Consider the following 21270-nt stretch of genomic DNA (forward strand, 5'->3'; position numbering starts at 1 on the left):
ATAGTAGCGAGTAAGGACATTGTAGTGTTAGACTCCAATGTGAGTACGAGGTGATATCTAGGCATAAAAAATTAGGCATGACTTACCACAATGCAACTTATTTGCAATGAGCCACTCCCCCAATACCATTAAATGATTTATTTAATAGTAAGTTCTTAGATTACTTAAAATTATTACTATATATATTATAAAAATTAATTTATTTTTCAAAATTTAAGTTATAAATTAAATTTTGAATATTATTATGCATATCATATTATCTCTTTAAATATAAAGTATTACAATTTGACTTAAATCAAATCAGTACAAGATTTTGATTAAATTATAATTCAAAATATTATTACAAATATAAACATTTTCTAATTTAATGAAGTTTCCAATATTTTATAATTCTTTAAAAATTATTTTAGTATTCTTTATTTTAAAGTTATTTAAGATTTTTTTCTAAAAATATTCAAATTAAAAAAATATTATTTATAATTTTAAACATGAAAGAAAATCTTAAAATAAAACTAATAAAATTCCTAAAAACACATAAAAAATAAACAATTTTGATTAATAAATAAAACTAGTCCCTTTCCCTTTGAAATCAATGTTATACTTTGAAACGAGGGAAATAATGCACGGCAAACACAGGAACTTATTTCATGTCAGTGAACGATAGTGGAGTAGTGAAGGGACGGGCAGGGAAAATTTATTACTATAATATTATTAAAAAATTAATATATTTTCCAAAATTTAGGTTTACATATTTCATAAGTTAAATTGTAAGCATTATTATGCATATCAAAATAAAAAGTATTAGAAATATTTCATGATTTTTTATAATCAATTAGAAATCATTTGTTAAATTCATCATTCCAAATTTTAGGTGTATTACTTTTTATAATAAATATCTCTAATATAATTATTTAATATATAAAAGCATAATTTTTTTTTAAAATTATCATTATTTGAATTAATTCTGATATTATAGTTCAATTAAGTTCAAAAATCTAAAAATTTAAAGTTTTACAAATTTTATTTTTTAAACATAGAGTAGTTAATTCTATTTCATTGAATAGTAAATCTAAATTAAGTGGAAAACTTGTTGTAAAAATCAAATTTGTTATAAAGTATGCAATTGTGTAAAAGATATAAAGTTTTTAAAATAATGTAACTAGTGATACAAATGACTAAAAATAATTTATATAATGGGTGATTTAGCTGGTGTACTAATTCAAAATCTAATTTTATAAAATTTGATATTTTTTATTGAATCAATAAATTGATGTGGAATTCATTTTTTACAATTTTTTTTCAATCATTTATATAATTTATGGGATGCAAGTGTTTATTAAATAAATTAAAATATATTTATTTTAAAATAATCATATCACACGTGGGCATGGGCCTCTATCGAGTACCCAAAACTCATCGAGTACCCAAAACTCGTTTATGGATAACCTCGATTAAAAAAAATCATATTATGAAATATTTAAGTTAATAAAAAAAAATTGTTTGTAATTGATGAAAATTAATTAAGTTTAGAACAATAGTATATATCCTTTGACATATATCTATATTATAAAATAAAATATGGTCAAATTTGAAAACCAAACTCCCCCAATTTTCGGTTTCTAAAAAGTGGAAATCCATTCTCGATAAATTCAACTATGGAAAATAAAATTCTCCCAAAAAGAAGAAATTGAAGCCGGTGGATTGTCACACATTTACTAAAATTGTTTGTATCGCCAGTACAGTCAAATGTTTCGTTGACAGCATCTGACAGTACTGTCAGCACGAGACATCAAGTGCAGGCAGGAAGCGTTTATACCTGCCCGGCTCGGTGCAAATATGTTGCATCGTAGCCGGTGCCGTTGAGACACACTAAGGTCTCATTGGACACATTAATTAATTGGTATGTATTCCCTTTTAAATGGATACAAGAGGAATATAATCAAATAACACTAGCACTTGTACCCAATGGTACAAGGTTTTAACCGATATTAGTTACATGCAAATTGATCTAAAATGCATCCCAAATACATTTTAAATTTTTTAAAAAAAATTCTTGAACATGGATAAAAGTCCCTTTTTTAAAATCAGAGTGATCCAAAGATACAACAAACATTAATAAAGCGCATGATAAAAAAAGTGCATCAAAAACCAAAACATGCATCAACAAGAGAGCTCTAAGCGAGCTTGAGTCCCTGCCTTAAGATATAATGTAAATATTTGGGCTCGAGGTGGTGTTGAGCCTTAGCACATGTTTTGTAAATGAAATGGTGGACTGACAACTCTTAGCAACTTGTCAATACTTATCCGTTCCGTCCAAATGCTAAAGTCAGCTTTCTCTACACAGACAGACAACGAATGAATGGCTGATACAGGCTGGCGATCATGTTGCAAGGTAATTATAGTTGGTAGGTATTGTTTCATGGCAAGTGCATTTCTTCTCCTTCAACCCCATACGCAAGTGTTTTTTTGTTATTGAAGCATGAACAAATCGAAAGCAGGCAAGACGAGGAGATTGGGCGGTGAGGAAAAGGATTATGCATTTGTTGTAGAGTATGAAGGTCCCCCAGACCACCAGGCTCCGAAAATCAAGCCTTTGCATCTTATATTGTTTATATTGTTTATGTCAAAGTCTACTAGTGAAAGATATGAAGATGATAACCACATGACATTAATCGAGCTAGTTACTCACTCCAAATCTCATAGTATGGTAGGATATTTTTGCACTATGCTCATTAAACTAATCATTTATTAAATTTTATAATTTTAACTTATTTTAATAATAATTATAACATATAATGTACAATTTTTTTATTTTTTAAAATATATAATTTGTTTACAAAAGAATTGTTAATATTTAGTTAACTAATATTAAGACAATAATATGAAATTTTTAATAATTTAATTTTCTTATTATTGTTAGAAGTTAAAAAAGTTATATATTCAAATTAGATAATTATCTAAAATTTATATGATGTTTTATAATAAGTATATTAGAACATATGGTTAAATAATATATTATTTAAATATCTAAATATAGAGATAAAAATAATTATATTTTTTATAATTTAATTTAAATGAGAACATTTTTTTTATTTTTGATTACTCTAGATTCTAGGGCTTTTAGTACATAGCTTCCCTTATAAAAAAGCATTATGGGGTGTTTTGTAATTTGATATTAACATATAAGCTTTTAGCTTACTTGATGATAGAGACAATGAGTACTTACGCTAAACAATTGCTAAAGCTAAAATTGAAAGTTAAGATTGCAAATAATTTATGTAATTTTTTATTTTTAAAGATGTTTATAGTTTATAATATTTTTAAAATTAATTGAAGTTTGAATTTATATGTTAAATTTGTTAAATTTTTATATTAATTCAAAATTAATTTTTTATTTTTATAATTTAATAGTTATTTTCAATATTGAATTTTCCAAACATGTCTATTTTAATTTATTTTTTTTAAATGTTAAAACATTGATTTTCTCTATTTTAATATTTTTCTTAAAATATTTTGAAAATGAATTAGTAAAAAAAAAAATTAATTAATTTAAAAAAATCATGACCTAAGTTATATTTATCTATGATTAACCCATTACACGGTATCTTCGAAGTGAAAGATAGGTACAAAATTTAAGGGGGAGAATAAAAGATTAAAGCAATTCAATTTTTTTATTATTATCATAGAGAATATAAAATTAATATCTGCCTCCAGTCTATTTTTTCTAATCATATTAAGTTAATAATTTGTTTGATATTCTCATCTTTACTTTTTTTTCTTAAATTCATTATCCCCTCCTCAATTGGTGTGGGCGGCTTGTACCATGTGAAGAAATCCTATTTCATACGAGCGGAAGCCATTAGACTCGCACAATCTTCATGGATGAAGAATGGTTGTTTTTATATATGTCTGGGGAAGAACTTTAATTGTGATTTTGGAGGATCAAATTTGAGACGCCACACGCCAATTAATGAAAATCCTGAACATATCAACAAAAATCATGGGTGATGTCATTGGTCAAAATCTGCGGTAGGGCACACGTGGCGTACGCTCCCGTCCAGCAGACGGAATAAGTGGTTTTGTGCGTTACCACCACTGGCCACAAATATCTGGCAAGGAAGTTGGCAACGACGAATATGCGGCCCGTACACGTGGGTGAATCCGAAGTCGCCAGCATCGTCCTGCAGACTTGGCCTCCGAAAATTTAGAGCTGCGGTCTTACTGTTTCAAGTTTCCAACTTTACACGCTCGATACGTGCATTCTCTGACGTTCTGACTATATAAGAAATATTGGGGCTGAGACAACATTTTTGTCTAATTAATTCTCTTGAATACGTTGGTTAATGTGCATCTCTTGGACTGTGCAAACGAATATTAAATGCATATTAAATGCATGTTTATCTCTTACCATTTAATGTGCTTTTATTTTATCTATCTATTCTTCATAATCCAAGCAACTTTTTTTCTAAAAAAAGCTAAATACCCCAAGAAAATTGATTCATCCAATCGAAAAATAGAAATTTCTATTCAATAATTGTTTTTTAAATATAGCTTTTCCAAACTTTGGAATTGTGCAGGGTTCTTCAGAAAAAATTAATTTGGGGGGGGGGGTGTAAAAGATTACATTAGTTCCCTGCCTCTTTAAAAAAGGTAGGGACTAAAAACTCCCGAAGACTAAATATAGCTGATGATTCAAATTAGGATTTACATCATGTCGTTTCTTAGTGATTATAAATTCGAGGGGAACAAGTTTTATGTATAAAGCATAACATCTTGCAAATTGTCAAAAAATTTGACATTTTTCTTTAGACAGAAAGAAATGGGTCCCCAATTTTTAACCTTTTATAAATAGAAAATTTATGTTACGGGTTAGGCTACATTAACCCTTAAAATGGAAGATCATAAATGAGCTTTACTCTTTGAGGTACTTTTGTCCTTGAAAACAATTATAGATAATTTAATCTCTGCAAGGTTTCCCTTGCCATTAAGGCAAGCTTTGCATGAGCATCAGAAAAATCCTAGAAGTGTTTACACATGATTCGCAGTTCGCAAATTCCATTTAAGCTCGCCTGAAGCCTCGCCAGATTCCATCAAAGATTTTGGTCTTTGGATGGCGTGTTAACTCAAATGCTAGAGTTGTATGAATATCTGAAACTAATAACTTGGTTCTCAAATATAGCAAATTAAACCAAAAAGAGGAGAATCCGAAACTAAAACTCTTCTACCCCCAATTCAAGAAATCGATTATCTTATGAGTACTCCTGCAGCTGTCTTATTTCAAAATCAGAAGTCAGATAGAGACTATCGGGAGAAACATAAATGTTTTGTATTTTCCATTGAAAATATTGTATATTATATAAAGTCTTTGCAGTTAATAAATGCGAGATAAGAAAACTATAAACATTGTCCTATAGAATTGGCTGGATAAAATACTTCACCTGCTGCATAAGAGCTGCTTGAGGCAAGTATATTTCTTGATAGTTTAAGTATTCATCTGTTGACGATCGAGGTTGAAACTTAACACCCTAATTTTATGACACTGTAAAATTCCAAATCCAGGGCTTGTAAGGTATTGAATATGTGAATTTTTTTGTAAAAGTTTGGAATTCTCCACACAATGCGCTGTGCATAGAAAAGGGGAGGAGCATATGAATGAAAGTTACCTCCTTTCGAATGACACGTTCCAATGCCACTGCCATGGGCGGCTGTCTCATCTCCACATGCCAATTGTGTGGCCGGATGTCTCTTCTTAATGTGTCAATCGTGGTTGGTTATCTTTTCAACAGCTCGGCTAATGTCTTTCGTAGCCGACAACGAATTTACCACCACAATTATCTGGCATCTAGCATTGAAAACCACCATTTCCATTTTATTACCAGTGTGAGACATTGAAACACAATGACATACTTTCGTCCCTTTCACCCACCTGGCACGTGGTCAAACATTAAACTTCAGTTGATCTATATTTATTGCAGCTTATTATCTGGCTCGATAAAAATATGGACGGGTCAACCAATTATTTTTCTCGGCGTCTAACCTTAAATTTCGGCGGGCATCCCCGCACAAGGTAGCCTATCGGCTAAAAATACAGTGTGCCTGCCTTTAACTGATTACAATATAAATGTTGACTGCGATGTATTCAAGTAGTCCATTGAGATTCCAATATTCTTAAGTCTTTTCAGTTAAACTTCTAGGATTGAGAGGATAAATTTGTCAAGAAAAAGTTGATGATTATATTTTGCAAATGGGGTTGTAAGCTTTGGTTTAACTGTGGAGGAAACTCCGCAGTTAAGTGCGCTCAAGTTGGAGTAGTACTGGGATGGGTGACCTTTTGGGAAGTCTCGGTCACGCTTGTGAGCATCACCTAGATCCAATGAGTGCTAAGTGTTTCATTCATTCTCATGAGAGATGGATTCATGTTAAATCACTATTCATGAAACATGGGTCAATGAGTTTGATTCAAAATCACATAGTTAAATCCATAGCAATATCACGATTATATTTTGATTTTTGATTTTTGATTTTTAATTATTTTAATAAAGTCAAAATTATTTCGGTCAAAATTATTTTACTTCAATTCACACATTTCTAAGATTTATATTCTTTATTTTTTAAAATTTTACATTAGATATGTAAAAAATTCATAATTTGCATTAAAATATTAATATAAAGAGATACAGATAAAGAACAAGATAGAGGTAGAAATATTTTTAAATATTTTTAATTTAATAAAGTTAGATTTTCAAATAGAGTAATAATGATTTGTAATTTAATTTTTAATATTATATAAATTATTGGAAAGGAAAAAAATTATATATATACTAATATTTTCAAAGTCAAACTTAAATTTCATTATGTCTAACTCTCAAAATACTAGCATATAACTTTCACTACATTGTCTTCAATATTCTATGTAAATTCATATTGGATAAAGAAAAAATTAAGACATATGATCTATATAAATTTAGATAATTTGAGTAAAATGTTAGTAAATATATCTTTTATAATCTATATAAATTAAGCAAAAAATAATAATTTTATAGTTTCAATAATTTACCTTTTATAATTTATTTTAATCAAAATTATTCAAAATTAATATTATTTTTAATTTAAATAATTAAGTTTTAAAGTATGAAGTTGACTTGTGGATTTATGTAGTCAATTTCATAATTTACAAATGGATTGTGGAAATCTCATTTGATTAATTAAATTTTAACAAAATTAACTTTACATTTAAATTATTTATTTTAACTCTTTCTAAAGTCAAACTCAAATTGCAACCTACCAATTATTAAGTTCTATAATATTGATTAAGCCCTAACCTTAACCCTAATTCAATGGTAACCTTAATTAAATTCTAATTGTAATGTTTATTTAGTCTTGGGGCTTTGACCCCAGCCAACATGGTCAAGGGAGGAGGCTTACAAGTCACCTCGCATCCCAAGTTATGGGTTGTTGGGGATTAGGCTAGGTCACAAGGATACCTCCTAAGCAAAAAAAAACATTTACAAACCCCTAATCTTAATTTGACCCTAATTGTTAAATACTAGGATAGTTTGACTTGGAAAACAAACTAGAAGTTTTCAAAAAAAAATTCTGAGGGTTTTAGTAAGTTCTAAATTATGTAATGATTTATTACTATTGGAAATATAAGGTAGGGTAGGTTATTGAGAGGGGAGGGGGGAATCGGGAACTAATAAAACTTTAAACTTACTTCACCAATTAATCCTTCATATATTATTATGATCTAATTGCATGCATGAAAGAATGAAAGCAATAACATTCATAATATTTTGACACAAGATATGGTGACCTAGAAATCTTCCAAATAGTAAATAAAATTGGGGTGGGGATGATACCCACAAGCTTTAGTACTGCAATATAAAGTTTGTCTATTAAGGCTTACAATTGACCACTTTTGGTGATTTGCCCTATTAAGAGAAATAAGGAATGTTAGGTCCACCTTGTTAAAGGATTTACAAACATACAGTGAAGTAAGCACTCTGTTAGGAGATTTAGCAAAAGATTGTTAAGTCTACCCAGTTAAAGGATTTGACTGATGCCCCTGTTAAGATGAATCAATGGCTTATCTTTGATTTGCAATTTTGATTTGTTGAATGATGTTCCTTGAATTACAATGATCACCTGGTTGTGATAGATAGGTCTCTGCTATACCATTTACTACTTGTAGCCTTCTTCAATTCACACTTATCTACTTCTTCCTTATTTACATACTCATACTTGATTACATTTGGATATACATTAGATATATATCAATCCAATTAATTACTTTCTGGAGTCGGCTATAATAACAAATTCATCATAATTCACAAAGTCAGCCCATTGTTGTAACTCAGGTTTTGAAGACAAACTCTGTGATGTTCTAACACTCGGCAAACACTATCAACACTTAGAAAATACTGTCAACACTCAGCAAACTTTGGCACTCGGTTGAAGTTGAAGCTTGGTCCATACTAATCAGATTGAGTAGAAAAAACTCGTTTAGCACTGTATGACTCGGTGAACACTTAGAAACTCGGTAGATATTGAATCACTCGATTAACATGGCATGACTCAGTCAACACTCAATTCTCTTTGTTAACATTGTGAGCTTAGTAGACACTGATAGACTTGGTTAACATTAAGATCTTCATCACTTCTATAGGAAAGCTCAGTAGACTCTACTATGCTTAGATAACACTATGCTTAGACTTTGAAGCTTAGTAGACATTGTAAAAATTGACAAGTACTGTAATATGACTACTTGGCTCGGTAGCAACTAAAACACTTGGTCATCACTGCTATATGAATGATAAGCTTAGTAGCAACTGTAGAGCTCAGTAGCAATGAAGCCAGCTGACTAAGTGTTAGGTCACTAGTAGACAAATTGACCTTAATGTCAACAATCTCCCCCTTTGGAATTAGTGACAAAAAAACTTATCATACCAAAAGTCTAATTTCTCAAAACTTTCCTTATCAATAGTCAAGATCTTCAACTTGGTTTTGACTAATGTCTATTGCTATGGCTTGGTTACCTCTTACTCAATTTCTTTATTTTTTTCAAATTTTCTTTTGTAAACATAGTTTATGCTTAGTTGTACATATATCTCCATATTACTACTCCCCTATACATATATCTCTCCCCCATACATATATCTAGAGTATGATAATCGTCTCCCCCTTTATCAATAATATTCTCCCCCTTTTGACATAAATGCCAAAGGTGTAAAATATTTATAAGTTAATACCAAAATGTGACAAGAAGTCACAATGTACCTTCAAAATGATTGTCATGGTCTTGTCCCAATTCTCTTGCAATACCACATATGCATGCAAGGCTATCTGTACCTCTGCTAAAAGTTTCATCATGTGATCAGTTATGGAGAAGTTATTGTCATGGATGAGTGTTCTTGCATGTAAAATATTCTTTTGCAGTGCATCCATGTTTGGAAGAATCATCCCTTGGATTTCTACAAGTGTGGCCCTAATCCTGGTCTCTTCCCTTGACAATTATGCCTAGAGATCTATCAAGTACCTGATCTTTGAAAAATGTGCAGAACTGCAACTAGGATCAAGTGACAATTGTTATGCACTTGCCTTCAACTCCTCATCTATCTTGGATAATTTATCCTTGATTTCCTTGGTAAAGATAGATGTGTCACTCAACAAATAAAGAAACAACATTATTGACATATATTTTTAATGTAGCTATGTGCTCCAAAACTTTGCTTTCAAATTTTCTCTTTGCCCTCTACAGAAGTTTTTATTGTCCATTCAGTTCTTCATTATATTTTGGGACAATTTCAACCAATTGATCCAAAATGGGTTGTTTCTCATCAACCTCAATATTTAGAGCATCAACAAATATGCTCTTGATATCTTCAAGTGCTTCATTTTTCTTTTTCCTTTCATCTCTAAGTTTTTGTTTCCTTGCTCTCTTCTTCCAAAGTTCTCCAAGGGTATCCATCTCTTCAAGAGTGAGGTTAGAGGTATCCCAATTTAGAATAAAAATGTCCTCATCTAGATCAATTTCTTCCTCTTTACCCTTATCCTTATGAATAATAGATGAAACAATTTCTTTTCCCTTGTTCAAAACTCTAGTGCTCGATTGAGATTGAGTCTCAACTGTCATTACGCTAGTCATGGTGGAAACAAAAGTGGAAATAGATGGAATAGGAACAAATGTAGGGAAAACAAGACTAACAATAGGAATACCTTGTTGCTGCTTGGTCAAGCCTGATACTAGAAAGATCTAAGCCTATTGCTCGACAGATGAAGTGTTAGATGCTTCACTCATTGAAGTACTCAGTAAATTAACTCCAAAGATTGGTTGGGTTCTCGGTGTTGCAAATTTTACCTCAACCAACTTGGTAGAAACCTTCTCTGAGATAGATTTTACTAAAGCTTCATTTAGAGAATGAGAAAGGGAAGTCATGATCTCTTTTGCTATCTTCTCGACATCAATGTCCTCAATACTTTGTATTTCTAGAAGACTTCCTCCTGTAGGTTCTTGTTCTTCTTCCTCGCCAGCATCATCAACATCTACATTTTCTATTTCCTCATCTTCTATTTTAGCATCTTCATTATCCTTTGCCACATCTTCTTCTCCATCCTTATCATCTATTTTCACAACATTATCACTAGGCTTGTGTAGCCCATAGATATTTTTCCATGCAATAGTATTGGATTTCACCACAGACTCTATGTCCTTTGATAGGATCAACAATGCATTGAACTTTGGTGTAAATTTCGTTTCATTGTCCTTTAATGATTTCTTCAGCTCTTTATCATTGAGACTTGGCACGAGTTGTCTCAATGTCTATTCTCTGATGTTTCTAGAAACATTTGCTACATTGTCCCATACTGGTGCAACTACCTTGAGAATTAGATTGGTAACTCATTTGACTAGTTCTGATGCAGGAGCATCTTGCATCCAAAATAAAGGGGAGACATGTTGAATGTAAAATTTAAAATTATAAAAAAAGAAAAAAAAAAAAAAAAAAAATCTGGAGGAGAGAGAAAGTGACGAAAATAGAAGGAAAAATAATTTAAAAATAAAATAAGGGAAAAAGGAGAAAAGAGGAATTTCTATTTTCAAGGTGCATGGGTGGCGTAAATAGAAAATAATAAAAATAGTTGTCATTCCATTAATCGAGGTGTGTAGGTGGAAATTCTAGAAGATTTTGGATAAATCATGTATTTAATATTTGTTGGGTGCTTAGTTGTATTTGGGTGGGAATTTAATATTTATTTAAAGGTAGTTGTATTTACCTTTTATCCCACATTGGTTGTGTTTGTAATGTCTTGGGTTAGAAGTTCCTATTTAAGGAAGGCTTATTATCATTTGTAATCAAGTTCGGAAAATAGAAGCTTTTCAAGTGTAAGCTCTTGTAGTGAATTTTCACGTATTAATGTTTTTGTCATCTCTATCTCTATATTGTTGCATTCTTGTGAAGCATTTTTTTTGGTCTCCATATTGTTGCTTTCTTGATTGTTGGTGAGTAAGGGTGGTGTGGCCCTTCATCAAGTGGTATCAGAGCGGGAGTTCCTGAGTGTGTGGATAGATCGCCGAACGTGAGGCAGTTTACACCAGGATTTGCAAAGAAGGTTGATCTTGTGGTTGATTGATCTTTTAGATTGGTGGATTTGTTTAGGGTTTGCTAAATTTTTGGAAGATGCCTCCAAGAAGATTGGACCCTAAGGAAAATGATGACCTTAGTGAAGCGATGGAAGAAAGAATTTTAGAGAAGATAAGAGCAGAGGTCAATTTAGAAATTGCATTGATAAAGAGTGACATGATTGCTGAAATTGTGAGTGCTTTGTTTGGTGTACCTAGGCATGTGGGTACTGAAGAGAGATATGACGAAGTTGCTGAAGACTTTGAAGCTACTAGTGAGGATAGAAGTGATCATGAGGAGAGACCTATTGGAATTAGGGCTAGTCAGTTTGCTCGACCTGGATCTCAGTTGAAGTTGAAGCATAAGATGGAGGTTTCTAATTTTTCAGGTACTTTGAATCCTGAAGACCTAATTGATTGGATTGGTGAATTAGAGGACTACTTTGAGCTTGAGGGTATTGAAGATCCATTGAGAGTAAGGTTGGCACAAACTAAGTTGAAGAGACATGCTGCTCTTTGGTGGAAGGAACTGCAAAGAGAAAGAGAAGAGGAAGGTGAAATGAAGATCACTAGATGGAAATTGATGGTGACCAAGTTAAATGCAAAGTTCATTCCGGCTGATTATGAACTTGAATTGTTTAAGAGGTTGCAGAATCTGAAACAGAAGGATATGACTGTGAAGGATTACACTGAGGAGTTCTACAAGTTGACTATTCGGTCTGGGCATAGAGAATTGTCAAAGGAGAAGGTAGCACGGTATATTAATGGTTTGAGATTCAATATTCAAGATGAGGTTGGTATGCTGAATATTTCCACAGTTGAGGATGCTTATCAGTATGCTTTGAGAGCAGAGGAGAAGCTAAAGAGGAAGAATCAAGGTAGTTCCCGAGGGAAGGAGAAGCAAGATAGTTCGGTACAAGCTAAACCAAAAGTAGAAGGTGAACCAAAACCTATTGAACAAAGAAGAAGGACAGGTGGAGGTGTATTCAGAGGTAATTGTTTCAAGTGTGGTCAAGAAGGGCATAGATCTTTTGAATGTTCTATTGGTAGGACAGCTACTATTGTGAATGAGGTTGAAGTCCAGGAAAATCAGCCTGAGGAAGGAGAAAGTTTGTTGGCTCGGCGAGTAGTAATGGGTAAGAAGACATTGGATTCTTGTCAGAGGACTAGTTTGTTCAAAACTTGTAAGTCTGGTGGGAAAGTTTGCAAGGTGATTATAGATAGTGGTAGTACTGATAACCTTGTTGCTGAGGAGATGGTTCAAAAAATTGGTTTGAAGAGATTGAGACATCCTTGTCCTTATAGAATTGGCTGGTTGCAAGGTGAGCATGCTTTGGAAGTGAGAGAGCAATGTCTTGTTGATTTTCAGATTGGGCAGTATAAGGATCAAGTATTGTGCGATATTGTGGATATGAACAGTTGTCATGTGATACATGGTAGACCTTGGCAGTATGATTGTAGGGCTATGCATGATTGTGTTAGGAATATGTTTACTATTGAGAAAGGTGGTAGGAAGTTTTCCTTGATTCCTTTGCAGAATGAAGCACTTGGTAGGAGAAACTTGAGTGTTGGCAGTCGAGTTGAGTTGGCAAATTTTGAGAAGATTGAAAATCAGCATGGGAAGCAAACCTATAGAACACCTATGGTGGATGTAAAGGAGAAGAAGAAAAACAAGGGAAAGAGTGTGCAAGTTGAAGATTTGGAGGACATATATGTGAAGAACCAGTTTGGGATTTATGTACTGAATCCCGAAAGATGTTCTTCCAGCTATTAGAACATCTTTTCGGACCTGGGGAGTCTGATGCAGGAGCATCTTGCATCCAAAATAAAGGGGAGACATGTTGAATGTAAAATTTAAAATTATAAAAAAAGAAAAAAAAAAAAAAAAATCTGGAGGAGAGAGAAAGTGACGAAAATAGAAGGAAAAATAATTTAAAAATAAAATAAGGGAAAAAGGAGAAAAGAGGAATTTCTATTTTCAAGGTGCATGGGTGGCGTAAATAGAAAATAATAAAAATAGTTGTCATTCCATTAATCGAGGTGTGTAGGTGGAAATTCTAGAAGATTTTGGATAAATCATGTATTTAATATTTGTTGGGTGCTTAGTTGTATTTGGGTGGGAATTTAATATTTATTTAAAGGTAGTTGTATTTACCTTTTATCCCACATTGGTTGTGTTTGTAATGTCTTGGGTTAGAAGTGCCTATTTAAGGAATGCTTATTATCATTTGTAATCAAGTTCGGAAAATAGAAGCTTTTCAAGTGTAAGCTCTTGTAGTGAATTTTCAAGTATTAATGGATGTTTTGTGAAGCATTTTTGTCATCTCTATCTCTATATTGTTGCATTCTTGTGAAGCATTTTTTTTGGTCTCCATATTGTTGCTTTCTTGATTGTGAGTGAGTAAGGGTGGTGTGGCCCTTCATCAAGTTCATCAAGGGAATACTTCCATTCTTCCATTTGTGCCACTAGTGCATCTTCAATCTATTTCTTCTTTGTTGCACTCCTAGTGTCATACTTAAGTGTTTTGAAGGATGTCGCATCTCCTCCTTCTTTTATTCTACTTAGCCTCTCTTCAAAAGTAGGGGCAGCCTTCTAAAATACTATTTGTTTAGCTTCATTCTCTTCATCGCCTAACTTTAGCTTCCTTTTAGATTTGGTGGATGCCCTTGTGAACATAGCAAGGGAAGACTTTGCAGGTTTTGTTATTATAACCTTCCCTTTCTTCTTTGGAGGCTCCTATTCCTAAAGTTCTATTTCCTTTGCATTCTCCTCTTCATCTTCATCTTCATCTATCTCATCTCCCTTTACCTTCCATAAGCATGAGAGAAGGGCTTAATGACTTGGTGTTCTTCATGATTTTCTCTATCCTCTTTCTTCCTTTGTTTAATGCCTGGGGCAGTTTGGTTTCAAGTTCTATACTAGCCTTTGCCTCTTCATATGTTCCAAAGTAGGTAGCCTTAGGATCCACAGGCTCATTTGAAATAATAATATCTTTCATGTCATCAATGTTCACTTCAAAACCCAAAGGTTTTACCCATGCCACTCTTGGCCTAACTGCTTGGATGTAAACTTTATCATAGTCAACAAAAAAATAGATGTCCTGCTCATAGTCTTCTACTAACCTTTTAGGAATCCTATATCTTCTTTGCATTTTTTATTTTAATGTTTCAAAGTTGGCATCCATTATACTTTCAAATTTTTCTCCCATTTTAGATTTGAACTCATTTATTTGGTATAATATAGGTGTGTCTTTCCTCCATACCACAGTTCCTTTAGAAGGGGAAAACTTTTAAAGATAGAAGAAATGGATTGTTCTTGGAGACTCGGATACTATCCATGTTTTTTCCCAATTGACTCAATAATAGCTCAACAAGTTCAAAAGATAAATTGTTTTTCACCACCTTCAGTGCTAGGTTAACTGCTTCATAGGGAACATTATTCTATCTGCTCTAGTTATATAACTTGTGAACAATAACATGTATCCCAAACTATATTTCCATGTTTATCACTCCATTAAGCTTCATTCCTCTTCCATCCCACTCAGTAAGAATTCTCTTCATTAGTTCACTCCAACCTAAGGTTTTCATTGTCTTAGCTTTATTCAACATTGACAACTCGGTAATCTTTTGCATCATCTTCTTTGTCATCTGGATAGGGTGATCCAACTACAAATGCATCTCGTGAACTTTGCTTAAAATGTGTCTGATTCATTTCCCTTGAAAATCTTGTGACATATGCATAATGTGTGTTAAACCCTTTGTCTCCAAATGTGTATCCTCAGGTTTCAAAACATCATCCATACAAAGTTTATTGAATGCCTGGTTCATTTCTAGGGTTCCAAGCTCTTGAATTGAATAATGATAGAATGACATGTAATTGTGTATAAGAAGTACTTTCAAAGGGATTTAAGATTGTGCTCCAATTGGGTCAAGTGCCTCTACAATTGTTGGTGTCAATTCAAATGCGGGATCCTTGTAATCCACTCCATGAATCAATATCTCTGAACCCTTTTTTGCTTTACTTCTTCAAGATGTCATTCGCTTGGTAAATTCTTGAACACAAAAATAACCTTCACCAATTACTACTTCAAATCACTTGGGGGCTCTGAAATCGCTCTTCACTAATAGCTTTGAAAATTCACGGTGAAATTATTCAATGAATTTTCTCCTTTTAACAAAATTTTGTCTTATCAATCGCCATTAATGCTTCATACATATGTTTTCTTGGTGACAGGTTGTCCTCCACTTAGTTTGATCTTTATTGCTTGGAAGATACCTTCAACTCGGTAGGAACTTCATCATGATATGAACTTCAAACTCAATAGGGTTACCACCACTCGATCTAAACTTGGTACTCGGTAGAGTCACCAACTCAGCATCTACATCCAAAACTAGGTAAATCTAGTGCATCCCAACCTTTTTCAATAAGGTCTTGCGATCGAACTTTTCTTGGTAAGGTCTTGAAATTCCATCATCACTCAGTGATCCTTGTGCATCTTGAATGCTGATATGGATCTTTCTACTTGCTAGTTGGAATTAATTTTAGATGACTTCTTCTAAATCATAGTTCAAGTGATCTCCATAGGGAACTAAGTCGGAGTGATTGTGCCACCCAACTCATTGACTTGGGTGTCAAAAACTTCATGACTTTGACTTGTATTCTCTGGAGATTTTTGCACCCATTGTTGTTTCATTTGTTTTCTGATGTTGTCAACTTTGGCTTTCTTTTCATCTTCAACTCTTCTTTGGTTCATACAATTCTTGGCAAGATGTCCAAGTTTTATACATACAAAACATGTCTTTGTAGTGTCTCTCTTCCTCATGTGATGTTTTATACAATTTTCTCCAATGTGCCCAAACTCACCACAGTAGTGACATCTAGACCATGTATTGTAATCCCAACCAAATATCATTTTCACAATTTTCTCTGTTGGTTTTACACTATGAAGATTTGTGTCCTTGTTTGTTGCAATTGTGACACTTTCCTTCAAACTTAGGTTTCTCTATGCATTCACTTGTTCTATGCCCATTCTTATTATAGTTGTAACACTTTCCATTTAATTTTTCTTTACCATTGCTCCAACACTTATTTTATGTATGACCTATCTTACCATAATGATTGCAAGTAGGCCATTTTTCCTTTTGAGTTCCTTGCTGAGATGATTCACCTTTTGTATATCCTAATCCATCTTTTACTTTGTGTCTATATTGAATTTTCTCATTTAATTGATTCATGCTCTCTTGAGATTTCATCATTCTCTCATTGGTTTGCTTTTCCATGTTGAGATCATTCTACATTCTTTCATTCTCTATCCTTATATTTATAAGTTCTTGATTTGGATTCTATATCTTTATTGGCTTTGTCTTTTTGTTCCATGACTTCACATAATCTGATTAGTTGAATTTCTTGCTCTCTTTTCAACTTTCTAACTTATTCTTGGAGAATGATATTCCTCTCAAGTAGGTCTTTGATTTTTGCATCAACTTAATCTGAATTTCTTCCCAAACATAATTCTTCTATTATTTGTTCAATGTAGAAATTGTCATCCATTTGTGCTGCAAGATCCTTCCTTCCTTGCAAGGATTGAGATAGTTTCTCCTTTTCTTTCTTTAGTTGTCCAGTAGCTAATTCTAGATCCAAATTTTCATTCTCAATAGTCTTTTCTAGCCTATATACCTCTATTGCCTCTAATCTTTTCTCAAGATGATAAACTTTTGATGTGAGAACCAAATGCCCTGATACCAATTGTTGGCAATATAAGGTAGGCTATGTTATTGAGAGGGAAGAGGTGAATCATGAACCAATAAAACTTTAAACTTACTTCACCAATCAATCCTTCATATATTATTCCAATCTAATTGCATGCATTAAAGAATGAAAGCAATAACATTCATAACACTTTGATACAAGATATGGTGACCCATAAATCTTCCAAATAAAAAGTAAAAATGGGGTAGGGATGATACCCACAAACTTTAGTACTGTAGTATAAATTTGGCTTGTTAAGGCTTACAATTGACCACTTCTGGTGATCTGCCCTATTAGGAGCAATACAGATTGTTAGTTCCACCTTTTTAAAGGGTTTACAAACATACACTGAAGTCTGCACTTTGTTAGGAGATTTAGCAAAAGATTGTTAAGTCCACTCAGTTAAAGGATTTGACTGATGCACCCATTAGGATGAATCGGTGGATGATCTCTAATCTACAACTTTGATTTGCTAAATGAGATTCCTTGAATTGCAATTTGATCACCTAACTATGATAGATAAGTCTTTGTTATACCATATACTACTTGTAGCCTTCTTCAAATCACATTCATCTACTTCTTCCTTCTTCACATACTCATCATTGATTATATTTGTATATGATACAATACATTACATATATATCAATCCAATTAATTACCTTCTAGAGTCGGCTACAATACCAAATTTATCATAATTCACAAAGTTGGCCTATTGTTGTACCTCAGGTTCTGAAGAAAAACTCAGTGGCGTTCTAACACTCGATAGAAATAGTTAACACTCAACAAACTTTGAAACTCAGTTAAAGTTGAAGCTTGGTCCATACTGATCACTTCAAGTAGCACAAAATTTGTTAACACTGTATAACTTGGTGAACACTAAGAAAATTGGTAGATATTAAATCACTCGATTGACACTGCATGACTTGGTCAACACTCAATTCTATTTGTTAACACTACAAGCTTGGTAGACACTAATATACTTGGTTAACACTACAGAGTTTGGTTAACACTAAGATCTTCATTACTTCTACTGGAAAGATCGATAGACTCTACTACACTCAGGTAACACTATGCTTAGCCACTGAAGCTCGGTAGACATTGTAGAACTCGATAAGCACTATAATTTGACTACTTGGCTTGGTAGCAACTAAAATACTTGGTTATCACTACTAGATGAATAATAATCTTAGTAGAAATTATAGAGCTTGATAAAAATGAAACCAACTGACTAAGTGTTAAGTCACTAATAGACAAATTGACCTTAATGTAAATAATTACATCATAATTCAAGTGCTTATAGTTGAATTTAGAGGTCTCAAATTTACTAGGTACTAAATTCATATTCATCATCTATAGATTTAGCATAATATGTGATAATTTGACAAATTATGTTCATTATAGATGACAAACCTACTAAGAAGTTGAGTATCATCTAAGTAAAAATATAGTGATAAGTGTAGCCCCTACACATTTATGCCTTGGGTTAGGCATTATCAATATTTTATTTCTGACTAGGTATTATGTGTACATGTTATTTTAGTGTTTATCAATTATTCAAGTTCAACATTTTCAATTAACATATTTGGCTATCAAGGTTATCGTGCATTTGATATCATGTCTCATGGAAGTCATAAATGAGTTTTAGAAAATGTGATTTGTTTCATGTTGTGATATATAATGCATCAATTGACATATTTACCAAATACATATTATGGCAGATGCTTAGGCCACTTACATATTTAGAGATGGTATTTATTTGCATGTTGGTTGTGGGGGTACTAGTTGCATTATGATATGCGAATGGAAATGTGACAAATTCCCAAAGTGACCTCTTATGTGTTGGTTATAATAGTAAAGATACAAGAATACAAATGCATTAATATCATCTTTAACATTAGATAATGTTTATATACGTTAAGATGCATGTATTATGCTTCATGAGGATATGTGTAAGATCATGTGAGGCCAAATATTAGTGATCTGAAAAAAATAAGCTTTGAAATGTCCAAAAGCACTAAAAAAGCCATGTTGAATTTTTCCTTACCAAGTCTAATACTAAATCAAAAATGAATATTGGAGCAAATTGGTTACCTGATAGATATTGGATACCATATATCTCCAATGTGTCTCTTTTTCTTTTCTTTTTTAACAAATTAGGCACCCTATATATTAGATGTTCAATTTACCTTGAAAATATTTATAATACTTACAACCTCTCTCGAGAACACCTAAGCACACATAATGTGACCAAATCAATCGAAAGGAGTCATAGGGTACCTTATGACCACTTATGACACATTTGAACACCTTATTTGTGTTGTTAGGGGTCACAAGACCCTTAACCATACATAATATTATTGAATGGGTCTAGAAAAAGGGTCATAGGTGTTGGAATACTTTAGAATAACTAAGGGAGAGGGGGTGAATCAATTATCCAAGGTCTAAATGTCCCAATGATACTTTCTAGAATTTAAGGAAACTCATACATATATCCTTATCATGTATCTTGCATTCATCTAATAATTCCATAACTTAGTAGGTCATTGTCCTAGGTCAGAATCACTTTAGTAGAAATGTAAACATTAAACACTAGAAAATAATTCACATATTTTGATACAAGGATTTTACGTGGAAACCTAATTTGAGAAAAATCATTAGTAACATGCTACTAATTCTCACTCATCTGAAGTGATGCCTTGTGAAAGGCCAAACTTGTTAAAGGTTACAATACACACTATTAAATGTGACTTGGTTAAAGGATTTCAATCACCCTATTAGGAGTGAGCCTTGTTAGAGGACTTTAGAACATTCCATTAGAATGTCACCCAATTAAAGGATTTACAAATGACTATTAGGTCAACCTTAATCCAAAGGATCTAGCATAAACTGATACAATGATTAGAAAGTAATAGTAGGACTTGATTTGATAATAAATCACTACTCACTTGCAGATTACTAATCTCTATTTCAGTCCTCTATTCTGCTTGGCTTCATACACTTTATCTATGATATCTTGTTCACCCTTCAAGCATTCATCCTCTTAAGCCTTCTTTCTTTGCATGCCAATTATAGACTCTCCTATTCAGCCACCATATGAAACAACACCCTAGAATTCTTGTCTTCCTTGGGTTCTCGCACATGCCAACTATTTCTTCAAGCCTTGTATCCCCTTATAAAGAGAATTTAGGTCTTTTTCCACTCAATAACAATTGTCCTTTTTGGGGTTAGGTCAGATTCATCAAATCTTCCCTCTTTTCCATTTTGTTCCCTCTAGAAACTTCTTCTACAATCCTCTTTGAATTCACCTCAAAATGGTTTGTCTTGAATTATACGCCTTCCACTCATCAAGCTTATCTTCCACACACTTCACATAATCCAAGAAATCAACATTGTCAGCTCAGATTTAGTAAATCCTTGATTAAACTCTAATTTTTGTCACTTGGAAACAACTAACCTCTAATGCTTGACATATACTATGTTTCTCATTATCCACTAAAATTCACTCAACACATACTAACTTTTACTATCACTTGACACATACTAAAATTACTCAGCATACACTAGATCTTCACTTTGTTTGGCACTAACTAATTTTCTAGTTAACTTGAACTAACATCACTCAGCTCCTATTGATCACTCAATCAAGTTTGGCAGACTCATTTTATTTTCCTTTTTCTTCTAGAATCAGCTAGTGTATCCATTAACTTCAACTTTAAGTAGATAAATAATACATCATAATATCCATGTCTTACTTTTTCTTAGTGCTCCTTTTATACACCAAATAACTCAACCTTTCCTTTAGGTACTCTTGTTACCACATCTGATCAAATCCTCTTCATCAATCAAACAAATGATATAATTCATACCAAACAAGCAATTGTCTCACCACCAAGTAGCAGGTTTG

This window comes from Cupressus sempervirens, chromosome 3 (genome assembly GCF_028749045.1).
Source record: "Cupressus sempervirens isolate cs-2001-9-10 chromosome 3, ASM2874904v1, whole genome shotgun sequence".
Lineage (NCBI taxonomy): Eukaryota > Viridiplantae > Streptophyta > Pinopsida > Cupressales > Cupressaceae > Cupressus > Cupressus sempervirens.